Source organism: Pelodiscus sinensis, chromosome 3 (genome assembly GCF_049634645.1).
Source record: "Pelodiscus sinensis isolate JC-2024 chromosome 3, ASM4963464v1, whole genome shotgun sequence".
Classification (NCBI taxonomy): Eukaryota; Metazoa; Chordata; order Testudines; family Trionychidae; genus Pelodiscus; species Pelodiscus sinensis.
Window position 1 is genome coordinate 30,748,047 of NC_134713.1, and position 15,134 is coordinate 30,763,180.

Sequence of the window (15,134 nt, forward strand, 5' to 3'; positions counted from 1 at the left end):
TGGCTATCTAGATGATAGCTCCAGATCCTGTGAAAAAAGTATCTAAGCACCAGATACTCCCCACTCCACACTTCTTCTAAGCGCTGTCCGGATGCACAGAGTGGAGGAAAGAGAGAGCATAGTCTGGAAAACAGATTCTTACAAATTACTGCCCACATCACAAAAAGGGGTTATGTGAGAAATGTTGTCTCTGAAGCAACATGCTTCCCAGTGCTCTCCATAACATGCCTAATCGTCCAGTCTAACCAGTAATAATGTTTATTACTTATCATCTGGGCTGTATGAGGTAAAAAGGAAAATCCATATGGCATGAGTCAGCCCATCATAAAAAATTATGACTTACAGTAAATATATCTAAATAGATGTTCCTAATAGGGGGAGCAGACCCTTTAAGCCTGGTCTATCTGTGTGATCTGTCCCAGTGTAATACTACCACCTCTGTGATCTGCAGTGAGGCCTGAGTAGGATTCCCCGCATTATAAAAGAGAGAGAGACACTGGCCATTCTGTGTGAAGGCTCCAAAACTCTTATTTTCTCCCCACTCTGTTTGAAGTAGCCTAAATTTGGTGCCCATGTGGGCATACTACAAATCCCATCTGTTTGATAGGGGTTTGGAAAGGGTGAAGATATGTTTCCCACAATGATGAAGGGGTAGAAAGGAATCTCTGTAGATTTCTGGCTGGCTGAGTTACTGTGAAATAAATACTGGCTGCTCGGATTTTATTGTTAATGATGTTAAGATACCCAGAACTTTGGAAAAGTGTCAAAAAAGGCTAGCAGAATGTTAGGAACGATCATTAAATTACAGAAAATATCAAAAAGCCACTGTATAAATCCATGGTGTTCCCACACTATGAATACCGAGTTCAATTTTGGTCACTCCATCTCAAAAAAAGATAAAGTGGAACCAAAAGGTCCCAGAATGCCAACGGAAATGATTAAGGGTATGGAATGGCTTCCATATGAACAGAGACTACAAAGGTTGGGGCTGTTCATCTTAGAAAAAGAGACAAGCAAGGAGAGTTATGATAGATGGTTATAACATTCTGAAATGTGGAAAAAGTGATTAGCAAAGTGTTATTTACCTTTTCCCACAATCCAAGAAATGAGGGCAGCATTTAATAGCATATTTAATACAAATTATGAAATGTATGTTTGTGCAGGACACAGTTAACCTGTGGAATTCATTGCCATGTGATATTGTGAAAACTAAAAGTATGCCTGGGTTTAAAAAAAAAGAACTATATAAGTGAATGGAAGATAGTGCCATCCATGGGTGTTAGCCAAGGTGATTAGGGATGTAACCCTGTGATTGGGGTGATGCTAAATGTCTGACCAACAGAAGACAGAAGTGGATCACTCCAACTGCCCTGTTCCTTACACTCCCTGTGAAACTGATAGTGGCCACTCTTGGGGTATGTCTACACTACCCTCCTAGTTCGAACTAGTAGGGTAATATAGGCATACCGCACTTGCAGATGAAGCCCGGGATTTGAATTTCCCGGGCTTCATTTGCATAAGCGGGGAGCCGCCATTTTTAAAACCCTGCTGGTTCGAACCCCATGCAGCGCGGCTACACGGGGCACGAACTAGGTAGTTCGAACTAGGCTTCCTAGTTCGAACTACCGTTACTCCTCATTTCATTTGCAAGTGCGGTATGTCTACATTACCCCGCTAGTTCGAACTAGCAGAGTAGTGTAGACATACCCTCAGAGACAGGATGGTAGGCTTGATGCAACATAGGTATGATGCAATGTGGCCATTTTCATGTCTGTTCTTATGGCTGTTTTTTGTTTGTTGTTTTAAATAAGTAGAGTAGAGGTGGTTGAAAAATAGAATGTCCAACCGGTGGAAAATTCTGAGATTTGGTCACATTCTGAATCAGGCTGAAAAACTGAAATCACAGAATACTGTGAAACATAATATCTCAAATATTTTTTCAACATCTCATTTTGGTAGGTTTCAGCTGTTCCATTTCAACTTTATTATTTTGATTTTTATGCTGGAACATATAATTATAACATGTATTGTAATTTATAATAACATACAAGTTGAAATGACAAAGTCAAAACAGAATATTTTGACCTAATCAAAATGAGAGGAAGTTTTAATGAATGTGGCATGTTCCATGAAACTTTTTAATTTAATTCTGATGGAAATCTATTTCAATGGAAAATTTCCAACCAGTTCTAAATGTGACTAAGCATTCAAACATAAACAAGAGGGCCTTTAGTTGGGTGTCATCTAAAAAGCATTTCTGGATCCGACCTTTAACTACCCGAGCTGTTAATGTAGCAATAACACTGCAAAATCAAAAAAGAAAAGATTTACTATTATAAACCTGACCAATCCTGGTTGTTGGCAGGAGGGATTGAATCTGTTACCTTAGTTGTTAAGGCCATGAGCCTCTATCACATGAATTAAAAGCCAACTGCCTCTCAGCTAAAGCTGTAGAGAAGACTTCAGTTTCCCTTGTCAGCGGTCTCATGGTGTGTCTAGACTACAGGGTTTTTTCGAAAAAAGTGGCCTTTTTTGAAAAATCTTCCCCTGCGTCTAGACTGCTGCCGTGTTCTTTTGAAATTAAATTGAAAAAATGTGGCAGTTTTTTTGACCATGGTAAACCTCATTTTATGAGGAAGAACGCTTTTTTTCGAAAGTGTTCTTTCGAAAAAAGGCATTCTTGAATGCAAACAGGGCTTTTTCGAAAGAGAGCATCCAGACTGCCTGGGTGCTCTCTTTTGAAAAAGTGGCTCACTTTTTTGAAAGAAGTGGTTGCAGTCTAAACGCTCTCTTTCAAAAGAGGCTTTTTCAAAAGATTCTTTCGAAAAAGCCTCCTTTGAAAGAGGCTTGTAGTCTAGATATAGCCTCAGCCTTTCTGAGTTACACTGTTACAACTAGTGGGAGGAAAAAACTGGCTAGATTACTCCCATCTTTTCATCACTGTCATTGGAACTAAAGAAGACTATTCTGGTTGAAACATTTTTTCTTATCCGAGTTTGTCTCCTTTCTAAAGATGAATATAAATACTATGGAGACTTCCACATAATCCTTCCTCTCTTGTTTTGTTTGGTTTTTTGAGTGCCTTTGGTGTATTTCGGCAACATTTAAAAATCTTTCAAACTGTTTTTTTTAACTCTAAGCAGACTCCTCTTGTAGGCTAGTTAATGTTGATCTTTCTGATGTTTGGGGGGGAGGGTGTTGCTGGAGAGATGATGAAATTTGAAAAACAGACTAATAGGCACAGTCAAGACAGAAATCTGCTGCACAGGAAAAGATTTGTGGAAAATGAATAAGAGAATAGACCTGTCTTCAGAAACGCACCTGAGACTGAAGACTGCAAGTAAATGGAATCATCATGTTGAGAAGCAGACTGGCCTATGAACTGCTCTTCTAATGGGCTATCTGCCAAAATAGGAATTACGTTTGACTCACAGATATGTCATGTCTGCTGTAGAAGAAACGGAGCCGGGTTTCTTCAACAGTGGGAGGTATGAGTCAACAGTTGTTTTTATACCAAAAGTCCAGTGTGGCATGCTAGATAAAATTGGATGACAGGCTCCCTGCTTTCTGTGCATCTTCACCACTACCACCACTCTCTGCAAAGTTTTTGCATCTGTTCAAAGTTTCATTCACTGCAGAGCTTGGTGAGGGATAGCCCAACCATTCTTAAGCACTAGTCCCATACTAAATAAGTACAGCTGCACCTAGAATGGTTTGCAGCACAAACCTGCCGTATGATCACATCACTGAAATTTGACATGTCATCCCTCTGTACAGGTGGAGGGGCAGCTGAGCGAGGTTTTAGTGAGTAGTGTTGTAACATGGCACAGAAGGTCACAAGGCCACTGCAAAATTTGGCCCAGAATCACCTCCACCCAAATAAAGCAATGGTCGGGGCAAATTGCGTTGAGATCTAGTGCACAAGGTGTCTGCTCCTCTACTATGGAGTGAAGGAGAATCTGCTGAAAAAATTATGTCCTGTGCAGGTAAGAGAAAGGGGAAATTCCCTGGCTGAGGGAAACCTGGGATCCCTGAAGGAGGAGTAGAGGAGATGAATGGAAACTGCAATGGGTTCGCTGCAAGACAGAGTGTAAGGTGAGAATGGGAATTTGCCTCCATCAGTATCTGAACTGGTACCACCAACATTCTTTTGTTGAATTATTGCATGGATCTGAAAATTCTGTGTCAGCTTGAAGTAATTTGAAAAAAAAAAGGTTTTTTTATTTAATTGAATATGAAAATGAATAATATAATCAGTACATTCTTCCATCTGTCTTTTACTTTAATGTTACATTTAATTTTCATTCTGGCCCCAAACTTTCAGTGTACCAAAGAGTTTTGCCCAAGACCACCCAAAATTGCTTTGTAGAAGTTGTCAGGTGTGAAACTAGAACTATGTCTAGAGTACTAGGACAACTGCAGATGACGACACCCTGGAAGGTGTGGGAGATATTTTAACTCAAAGTTTAGAATCAAACAGGAGGAGGAAAATGGGGTGATACAGTTATAGGGTCAAGGGAGGTTTGTTTTAAGATAAGAGATACAAGGACATGTTTGGTAAGAGAGGAGTGAGGCTTCAGAGTATATCACCAACACATTCTTTATGGATCTTATCTGGAATAAACATAAGCCTCGTCAGCTGCTTAGGTCTTGTTTTCACTAGGGAAAAAAGTTATCTTCTTACCTAGTGTTAGCTAACAGATGGTAACTCACACAAGGTAAAATGCCACAAAAGAGAAGGAAATTGGGTTTTTAACATGAGTTAGAAAGTAAGGCTCTCATAGAGTCTTTACCTTAACCAGGTAATATATGTAAAAGCTACAAACTTCCCTGTCTTCACTAAGATTTTTACTTCTTATTAGTTACCACATGACAGCTAACACAAACTCCATGTCAGCTAACACAAAAAGATCAGCTCTTTTTCAGAGTCAAGACGTACCCTTAGCAAGGGAACTGTCTGGTTACATGTGACTTTAAATAATAGTGCAAATGTATGCCTGAGAGGATGAATAAAGGACTATGGAGCCTTTCACCTCAAGATAGCCTAGTGCTTTGCTTTTCACAAAACAGTTTTTTTGAAAGTAAAAATATCTTGGAGCTTGGAAATGAGTTAGAAAATAACTTACTTTGTCATCAAGACAGCACTCTACACAGCACTCTAAACTCAAAATAAGATACACAATTTGTGCTATGCAAATTACGTATCTTATTTTGACTGAATTTCAAAATAGGCTATTTCAAAATTTGGCACGTCTACACAGTGCCAAATTTTGAAATAATGTGCTATTCGGATGCCGAAATAGCACACCCATTATTTCAAAAAATATTTCAAAATAACAGGTCGCTTGTTAAGATGTGGGGTAGCTATTTTGGGATACCAGAGTATCCTGAAATAGCTAGGCAGTGTAACCATGCCCTAAGAGATAAACTGAACTAAACAGAAGAATAATTTGATAGATAATTCTATTTTTGTCTGAATCCAAAGATACAACATCCTTACCAATATCTTAATTAGTTTATCAAGTTTCAAGTTTACAGCAAAGGAAAAAAATCTTATTGTCTGATAAAAATTCAAAACACTATTCAAATTTTTCAAATTAACTCTTGCTTTTTGCGTTCTGTAAATCATAAAACCACTTGGACTCTAAAAGTGACTTTATGAAATTAGAATTGTGAGATTCCACATTCATTATGTCCATGTCAAAATTGCTATTTGCAAGTAAAAGGATGTTTTTATCATCTGCCAGCTTCTGAAACTTGGTCTGAGTTCTGAAAGTCAAGCTGGGTTCCTTCTATCTTAGATAGATAGACCAATAGTAGTTATTCTGCAAGCCAAATGTTTCCTTCAGCTACATCTGTGTAACCCCATTGATTGGAGATTATGTCTCTAGTGACACCTGTGCAAATCCAGGGATGGCAATGGGATTGCACAGGTGCTTCTGAGAGCATCATTTGGCATACAGAACATTTATTACTGACTGTGATGCATGAGATGGAAGGAATCCAGTGTGACTGTCAGAGCTCCGGCTGAGTTTGTGCAGCTGGCAGTTAGAAATGTACTTGCAAACTGAGTTCACTGGATAGTAAAATCAGTGAGATAATGAATCTGGAGCCCCACAAGGTCATTTTTACCAAATCCCTTTTTAGGAAGCATAATGTAGAGAAGGTGTATCGTTTATCAAAAGTGGCTGAAAAATTAAAGGGAAATCCATAAAAGATTAAATTAAACATATTTGATGTTAGAAAATAATGTTATTGTTTCTAACCCTCTTTAAATGTTAATACTTGCAATTGTTTATTTCTGTTGAGTGCATGGAATACGTAAATGCAATAAAAGCAGAATTTTAATGCAGTCACAAGTAGCTGGAACATTGATCTGCCTACAAATTATCTTACATGCAAATAACATAAAACAAGTAAAGTTTATTATGTTTAACTACTGTTTTGTATGTAATGTCAAAACTTAAAACAATACAAAGAAATTAGCAAATTGCAGGGGCTTTTATGCATAAATATCTTTTGATGTATGTGTGTGTATAAATAACATATACATATACACACACTTATAGGCACTGACATCCTAAACTGTTCAGCATGTCTCTTAAGAGAAGGTGCTGCTGTATGTTGGACCAATTCTGGGCAATCTCTGCTTAAAATACATATTTTGCTTAGAATTAGTATGCTCATCAATACTCTGTGGTCTCTTAGGACATACAGATTTCATTGCATAATATTTCCCAATCTGATATGCTGGCTAAGTTGCTTATCTGGAGATTTTTAATGGTTCATATATGATTGTTTATACCTTATATATCATTCATGCTGCACACCCAAAACTTCTCTCTATCAAGTCCATAATATAAACCACAGTTATACTGGAGTTTTGTTATTTCTAGAAAAAAATCCCCAAGAAGCTTTCTCTAGATTGGACAGCCTACACAAGAAACAAGGCAGAAACTAAAATACACAAAGACCTGCACTAGGTATAGATTAAACTCCGATATGTTTGTCAGAGGCTCAGATATGTAAACATACAGTTGAATCCATACGGAAAGATTTGTCTTTAAACTCTTCCCCCTGCCAAAAAGAGGAATAGAGGGGATGAATTGTATTGCCCTCATTTTCAGTTATAAATAAATAACATTTGAACATATAAAATAGAAAATGGCATCAGTCATGCCTGCTACATTTTCACTATGGAAGGTTATGGGGAAGCAAACAGAGGTGGTTCTAGGAGCACAGTGCAGCTTTAAATTTTCCAGGAAGGCTCCTGGATGCACTGAATAAACACATCCTCTGGGTGCCCTGGAGATGTTCTCTCCTAGGCTTGTCCTGACCTCTTCTGAGGCAGTGCTGGCAGGAAGGGTGGGTATTGAGGGCACTTTTATGCTGTGTTCCCTCTTGAAGGCATATTTTCCACTGCTAGCAACAGTGTGACATGGTCAATGCTGGCAGAATGTGAGTGAATCAAGCCCTACATCTATATGTTGTAGGAGAAACTAGTACTTCATTGCTTTATTAAACAGTACACTGCAAAACATTCATATTAGTTATATGTATATGGAAGACAGGGTTCATGAAGATATTTAGAAAGATCTTTAATTCCTTATTCATTTTTAACTCAATGTAAAATCTTTTCACCTCTCTCTCTCTTTCTCTTTGTAGTTCTCCCAAAAAAAAGTGTAATCGGTTATTTTGCCACTGAAAAACAAACACCACTCTTACAAATAAATAATGTCACAAGCAACCCTAAAGTTTTCAAACAATATATCCCACTAGAAATCTTATTTATTTTACTCATACAAGTAGTCCCACTGATTTTACGGGGCCTCTTTAGGTGGGTAAGGCCAGCATGTGGCCCTCTGAAATAAAACATTTTAGAAAACAAATATATATTCATTTCAAGTTTCTAATGCTTAATTAGAATATTATTACCTTGAGGAGTCTTTCAGGTATTAAAGGAATGTGCAGTAGAAATAAACGCACATATACACACCAAATGCATGCAAGTGCAAATAAAATATAGTACTTCAAAATCCCTCTATTTTGAAAGAAGAATAAAAAACCTTTTATTAATATAATGTATTAATTTAAATTTTTCATTTATATAATATTCCAGAAAACTAGGTGCATGCAAATACTAATTATTTCATGAAGGTGAAGAACTAAAATATTGCTTACACTAACCTCTTCTTATTCCTCACTACACTGAACGCTAGGTTTGAGGTTTTCTGTAATGAGTAAAACATCATAACATGACTAACTTCATCAGATCAGGAATTTCATTTTTATTATGTAGTTCAAGAGCATTCTGTAAGCACAGCAAACTGATTGTCTTGAATCAGCATGGCCTAAATCCAGTTCTTGCATATGAGATGTGGTTACTAATGATTTTGTAAATCAGCTGAGACTCAATCTTATTTTCAGTATCTCTGCATTTGGAACTGTAAGTCAGTCAAAACAACAAACGTTCATTACACTAGGATATATGGTGTTTGGCAAAATGTTCAGTCAAAATAGAAACAATAATAATTAACACTTACTACTTAGGTAGGGCTTTCCATTTTTAAGGAGCTTCTGGACAACAGTGTTACCCAGTTCTCAACCCAGTGACTTATGTAAGTACGCATTATCACCATTTTACAGATGGAGAGGCAGAGACATTGGGCAAGATTCTCCTCTGCACCAAGATCCATCAGCACAGAATAGAGGAAGAAGTTAGATCTAGTTTCCTCATTTTCATGCTGCTCTGGGCCTGACATTATATGCCTACTGCTGTAAATCAGAGTTGCCCCAAGACAGACCCATGTCTCCAAAGAACCATACGAAAGCTGTGAATAGGTGTAAAAGAGCTCTGCTCTGCTTTCCATTCCTCCCTCATTCCCTATCCCATCTCATTTTTTCTCCACAATTCCTCCTCCCCTTGTCCATAGCTTAAAAGGCTTAAAAGGTATAATAGCCAGCTCCATCAGCCTTGTATCAGACTCCCTGTGGATGAGGATAATTCTCAGCTTGACAGCTTGGCCATTGGCCTGATTCTGATGCTTTTGTGCCACTCAGATGGCATAAAGAGTCCTGGGACAGAAGCAGAAAATCTGATTCTTAGGCTACATGATGAGTGTGGTAGGACTGGAAATTGAACTCAGAATTTCCTCATTCAGTTTTGTGTTCATGCTTCTAAACCACACAGCATACAGACTGAAATGATATTTGTATCTAAAATCCCATTTATAAGGATAGTTGGCTCCATTGGAATTACTCCTGATTTACACCAGTGTAAAGAAGTTTAGAAATAGAGCCAATGCTAGTAAGGGAATATGTAAAAAGGGAACTTGGATTTTGCTGGTAAACAGCTGGAAAGACTGGTGTAATTTATTCTCTGGAAGAGTAGAATTATTTTGGATAACCATCTACCTTTATCTGGAAGAAGGAAGAATGGCTGATAACAGTGTGTTCAATTTCTGTGTTATTCTGGTAATGTCTTTTAGTGACTGTAAGCATTTCTTATTATTCAGAGCCACTTCATGGCAAGATTGGATTTACATTTTATCTAGACACTGCTCTTTTTCATTTCATTGCAAGTCTGAAAATCTATTATTTGCTGTTCAACATATGGGTGTTTTCATTTGCAGCAAGATAGCTGTAGCACCAGAAATATGGACAACATCACCGGTTTTGTCAGTTGTGCATTTTCTTGTACTATTGAGAAGCCTCACTATTTTCCCTCAACACTGAAGTCCTGTTTACATTGGCTACGTCTACACTGGCCCCTTTTCCGGAAGGGGCATGTAAATTTCACGAGTCGTCGTAGGGAAATCCGCGGGGGATTTAAATATCCCCCGCGGCATTTAAATAAAAATGTCCGCCGCTTTTTTCCGGCTTTTAAAAAAGCCGGAAAAAAACGTCTAGACTGGCCCCGATCCTCCGGAAAAAGTGCCCTTTTCCGGAGGCTCTTATTCTTACTTTGAAGTAAGGGCACTTTTTCCGGAGGATCGGGGCCAGTCTAGACGCTCTTTTCCGGCTTTTTTAAAAGCCGGAAAAAAGCGGCGGACATTTTTATTTAAATGCCGCGGGGGATATTTAAATCCCCCGCGGATTTCCCTACGACGACTCGTGAAATTTACATGCTCCTTCCGGAAAAGGGGCCAGTGTAGACATAGCCATTGAGTTTGGAAGCCATGGGCCCAGTCTTGCAAAGTATAACATTTTTCCTGAGAAATACTTGGTATACAAAACTCCCACTTGCATGCGGCAAGATACAAAACCGGGCCTCACATTATTACTCCTTTCCACACTTAAAAAGGTGCTAACATTGCTTTCCTGGCCTGCCCAGAAAGGCTGTGACCACTATAAAAATAATGTAAACGTCTTTGGAATTTGGAACTCTGAATTATCTGGAAAGGGCCAAATTCAAATTCTGTCATCCCGAATCAGTCACATTTCAGCATTTCCCATTTCAAACAGTTCTAGCAAGATCCACACAAGCCATTTAGTGCACAATATGCTAGCAGGAACTAGAATGTACACTCCTGAGATGCAGACTAACACACTAAATCCTGAGAGACGAGAACTGCCTTACCCACATTAATCAAACTGGGCATTTATCTTAAATATAATGACTAGAGCTGTTTGGAAAATGAAATTTGCTCATGTGAGAAATTTTGACATTACTCTGATTCATAGACTCACAGGCTGTCTCTACACTGGGCCTTGAATTTCTGGAAAAGCAATGATGCTCTACTGCACAAAATCAGCCGCTATTCCAGAAAAACTATTTTGCTCCCGCTCGGGCATAAGTCCTTATTCTGGAACACTGTTTCGGAAAAGGGCCAGTGTAGACAGCTCAGTAGTCTTTTCTGGAAAAAAGCCCGATTGCGAAAATGGCGATTGGGGCTCTTTTCCGGAAAAGCGCGTCTACATTGGCCACAGACGCTTTTCCGGAAAAAGGGCTTTTACGGAAACGCAGCCTGCCAATGTAGACGCTCCTTTTCCGGAAAAACTGAAAACGGAATAGTATCCTGTTTGAAGCATTTCCGGAAATTCATGCCAGTATAGACACAGCCACAGAGTTTAAAGCCAGGAAGCACCATTATATCATATAGACTGACCTCTTGTATATCACAGGCCATTAAATTATACCCAGTTACCCCTGTATTGAGCTCAGTAACATATGTTTGTACAGCGCATTTGTCCAGGACTGGGGCTCCCATGGGCTACTGTAGTACCAATGATAATTAATAATTTCAAAGTAAGTTTCTACTGCAAATTGGAATAGGAAGTTGAAATGCTGAAAAATTTTAGACTTAAAACATTCTGAAATGTTTTTAACTGGAAATGTCAAAATGAAAAAATATAGACATTATATATATATTATATATATATTTCAATTATTCGCTATTTCAGAACATCATATTTAATTTGGAATTGACATTTTGTAAGGAATCAATACTTTTTTTTTGTTTTGAAATATTGATCCAAAATTAGATTTTTGTGTTTAGAATCTCTTAGTTGGAAAATTGGAAATGTTGGCTGAAATCAATCTTTGCCAACACAGAAGTTTGATTTTCAAAAATTTTTAAATTTATTTTATATTAAAAATCCACAGTAAAGCTTCAAAAGATAAATGACTTACAATGTGTATACATTTCTGAATACCACACACATGATGGGATCTCCAGTAGAATTATGCAGTCACGGGAAGAAAATTTTGATTTTGAGAAAAACCGTGTTTCGATTAGGATTTTATTTGTACAGAAAATGTTGATCAGCTGTACTAATGATGTACTCTCAATTCCAATGTTAACTACTTAACTGCCAATCATTTTAAGAGAAAGAACGGGGAGGTTGCGAATGAAACCAAAGGTGGTTTGCAAATAGGAATTGCTGAAGGAAAGGAAATAAGGAGAAAAGGAGTAAAGAGACAAACAAACAGTAGAAGAGAAACATAGAAAGGATGATGGTGACTAAAGGGAAATTCGGCAGGAATAGTAGTGAATTTAAGCATGAGCATGTTATACCACAGTGATGCTGGATGTTGACAATAAGGTACTGAACAAATAATACATAATGATACTCTAATAACTTTTTTTTTTACTTCATAAAGGTCAAATTCTATCCTTGATCTTTGTGCCAACCTCCATTTGCTGTGGGGATTCAGGGGACTGGAAATAGATAGGTTTATATCCTACACCAAGGAATGACATGCTCGCTTTTGAATGAATTTATGAACTCTGGATTGGGGACAAGAAAGAAAGAAAGAAAGAAACTGAAGCACAGGAAAAAGTGCTCATCTGCCATAAACTGCCAGTGTGACCTTCTGCTCTTAATGAAAATTAATTATGTTTTCAAAATTTTGAAATGCATTATGAGTCCATCTGTCCTGTCCATTCCCATTTACAGACTGTGCTGGCATCAGGTACTTTTTCTACAATATTCCCAGTAATGTTCCCTTCAGCTTTACTCTGCTAGTGATATGCTTAAATAAATAGTACCAAGAAAAGATGTTCTTAGAGCAACTCCGATATCATCCAAGTGCATATGATAAGGTTACTGATTGATCTTCTCTTTTAACTAAAGACATTCTGTGTTACACACAAATAAAAGGAAATAGTTAAAGCTTCAGTGAAGACTTTAACTGTTCAAGTGTACACAAACAGCTGTGATGGCATTTACCTGTCCCACACTGAGCCAGCGGTGGTTAATCCCATGATATGCATTGAGGATACCATGCTCCCTCCCCACTTCTGAGCATGTTTCAACTGGAACCATAGTATAAAAGGGAGCTAATCAGTTAACTGAGTGGCAGATATGCTCATTTCTGATAGGACCCTGGGCTGGAACCCAATGGAGCAGTGAGGACCCAGAATCTCTATTTTCACTGTCAACCCTCCCCAGGGTAGTGGTCCACACCTCTCTGGCCACTAGGCCATACTGCTCAACCGCTGAGTGCAACTGTCCTGTGCAGAAGGGCAGTTCTATTGACTCTAGTCGGAGCTACAGGACCACCCTCATAAACCTAGACCCTGAATCTAAGGACAGCCCCCTCTGACTCTGACCATTAGGTAATACCACCCTGAGGAGCAGGGCAATTATTTTGGACTTGGCTGCAGGGCCATCATGCCCCAAAGTGGTGACTGGGTATACCTGCCCTGCTGCAACAACATGGAATCATAGGATTAGAAGAAACCACATGGGCCATCTGGTCCAAGCTCCAATTAGTTAAACTAAAGAGTGTGTTAAAAGTTATTGGTTCCCAAAAGAGTTTTCCTTAAAAAAACACATCTAAGTTTCACAACAAAGTCCAACTCATGTGTGTTTCCAAAAAAAAAAAAAAATCCTTATTATTATACTTTTCAGCACTGAATGCAGCCCTAAAACAAAATTTCCTACCGTATGTCACATAGCTGCTGAAATGTAATGATTTTCAGGACTAACAGAAAAGAGCAGCTGCCCTCCAGGTTGTGTTCCATAAATGCTTTCCAGCACCCAGCAGGAAGCAGTATTTGTTCAGTTCAGTTAAGCTAATTTAAACATTTGCTGCTTTGCAAATTAAACATTTGCTGCACACAAACACAAATTAATATATGAAAGATTCCAACAAAGCAACTATACATATCTAAAAACACATAAACACTTGAAATTTTCTCCTATATCACTTATATTTTGAGTAAATTTAATAGAGTCCTCCTAACCACAATTGTGCTTTTAAGCACCATAAAAAAGATACAAGAAATACCAATTTACAAATATATATCATTCCTTTCATGTAGCCCTGAAAATTGAATTGACGTTATAAAACTGAAGGGGAAAGAAAGTGCTATTACTACAGCTTGTTATAAATACAAGACAGCTTTTCCAAGCAGCAACTGGACTTAAAAAAAACATAATTAAAAGCAGCACTATTTCAGTAAATGTGAATAAAATTATGGATTTTCAGGTCAGATTATTATTATTTTGTTTCAAAAATTATCTGCAATTTAAAACTTCCTTCACAAACCTACCATGCCAAAGCCCTCTTTAATACTAATTATTGCTTAGTGCCTAAGATTCATAGTTATTCTTCACAATTACCATCACAATCTACAACTCACTTTATTACTACATATCCCATAAATCAAAAGGATATGCAGCCATTCTTATTATAGCAGAATTTTTGGACTATATATTGGAGTTAAGTGAATGGCAGCATTTTAATCTTAAAATATGTATTTTCAGGGCTTTAACTCTTTTGCCTTGTAAACATGATTGAAATGATTCCCCTCTCCCCAACTTGCTAAACACTTGGTCTGATCCGTTTTTTACTTACATGGGTGTGAAATACTGTAGAGAGTTAATGGTGTGAGACACCTACTGTATTTATACAACTAAATAACAACTTTGATTGTAAATAGGGAATCTGGAACATAATTCATCCATAATCCTTGTGGTAGTGGCGGGGGGAGGGGGGGCAGCTTAAATACTAGGTATTAAAGAGTTCTAATAAGCACAATACATTTTTATTAGCAATATTTCAGAAAGGTTTTCAAATTCATAGAATGTGTGCTTGGATGGGCAGCAGTTATATTAACCTGATATCAAGTTAATGATCTAGAATCAAAGAGTGCACTTAGGGAAAAAATAGGCCTAATTTACATATCATGAAAGGCCATTAAAGGTCTCACAAAATTGGATTTGGTGTCTACAGTTGGCACTATAGCCAAATGGCAAATCACAAGAACTCCAAATCAGCATCAAAAGTCAGCTTTTGTTTCGAACTGTTATGACAAAATCCACTTTTATAGGGTGCCTGTGTATGTATTTATACCAACCCCCCCCCCCCCAAAAAAAACCCTCTAAAGGCCCATAGATATCTAATGGGTAAATAATTTTTGTTATCAGAAAAGTATGCAGACCAAAATACATATTCCGTCATTGTAATCTACTGTGTCAACTGCCATATTTTCATCACACATTTTAACTACACTATATTTAAATGTTAGCACTGATTATCAAATGAGAAAATTGAAAATTAAATTGTCCCTCTGTCCTTAATTCACTCTGTTTTGCTCATCTTGCAGCTTATATTTGTCATACAAATATGCACTAATTTCAGATCAGTGCCCTGCAAAATTCAAAGACACGGAGTAATTTAAAGA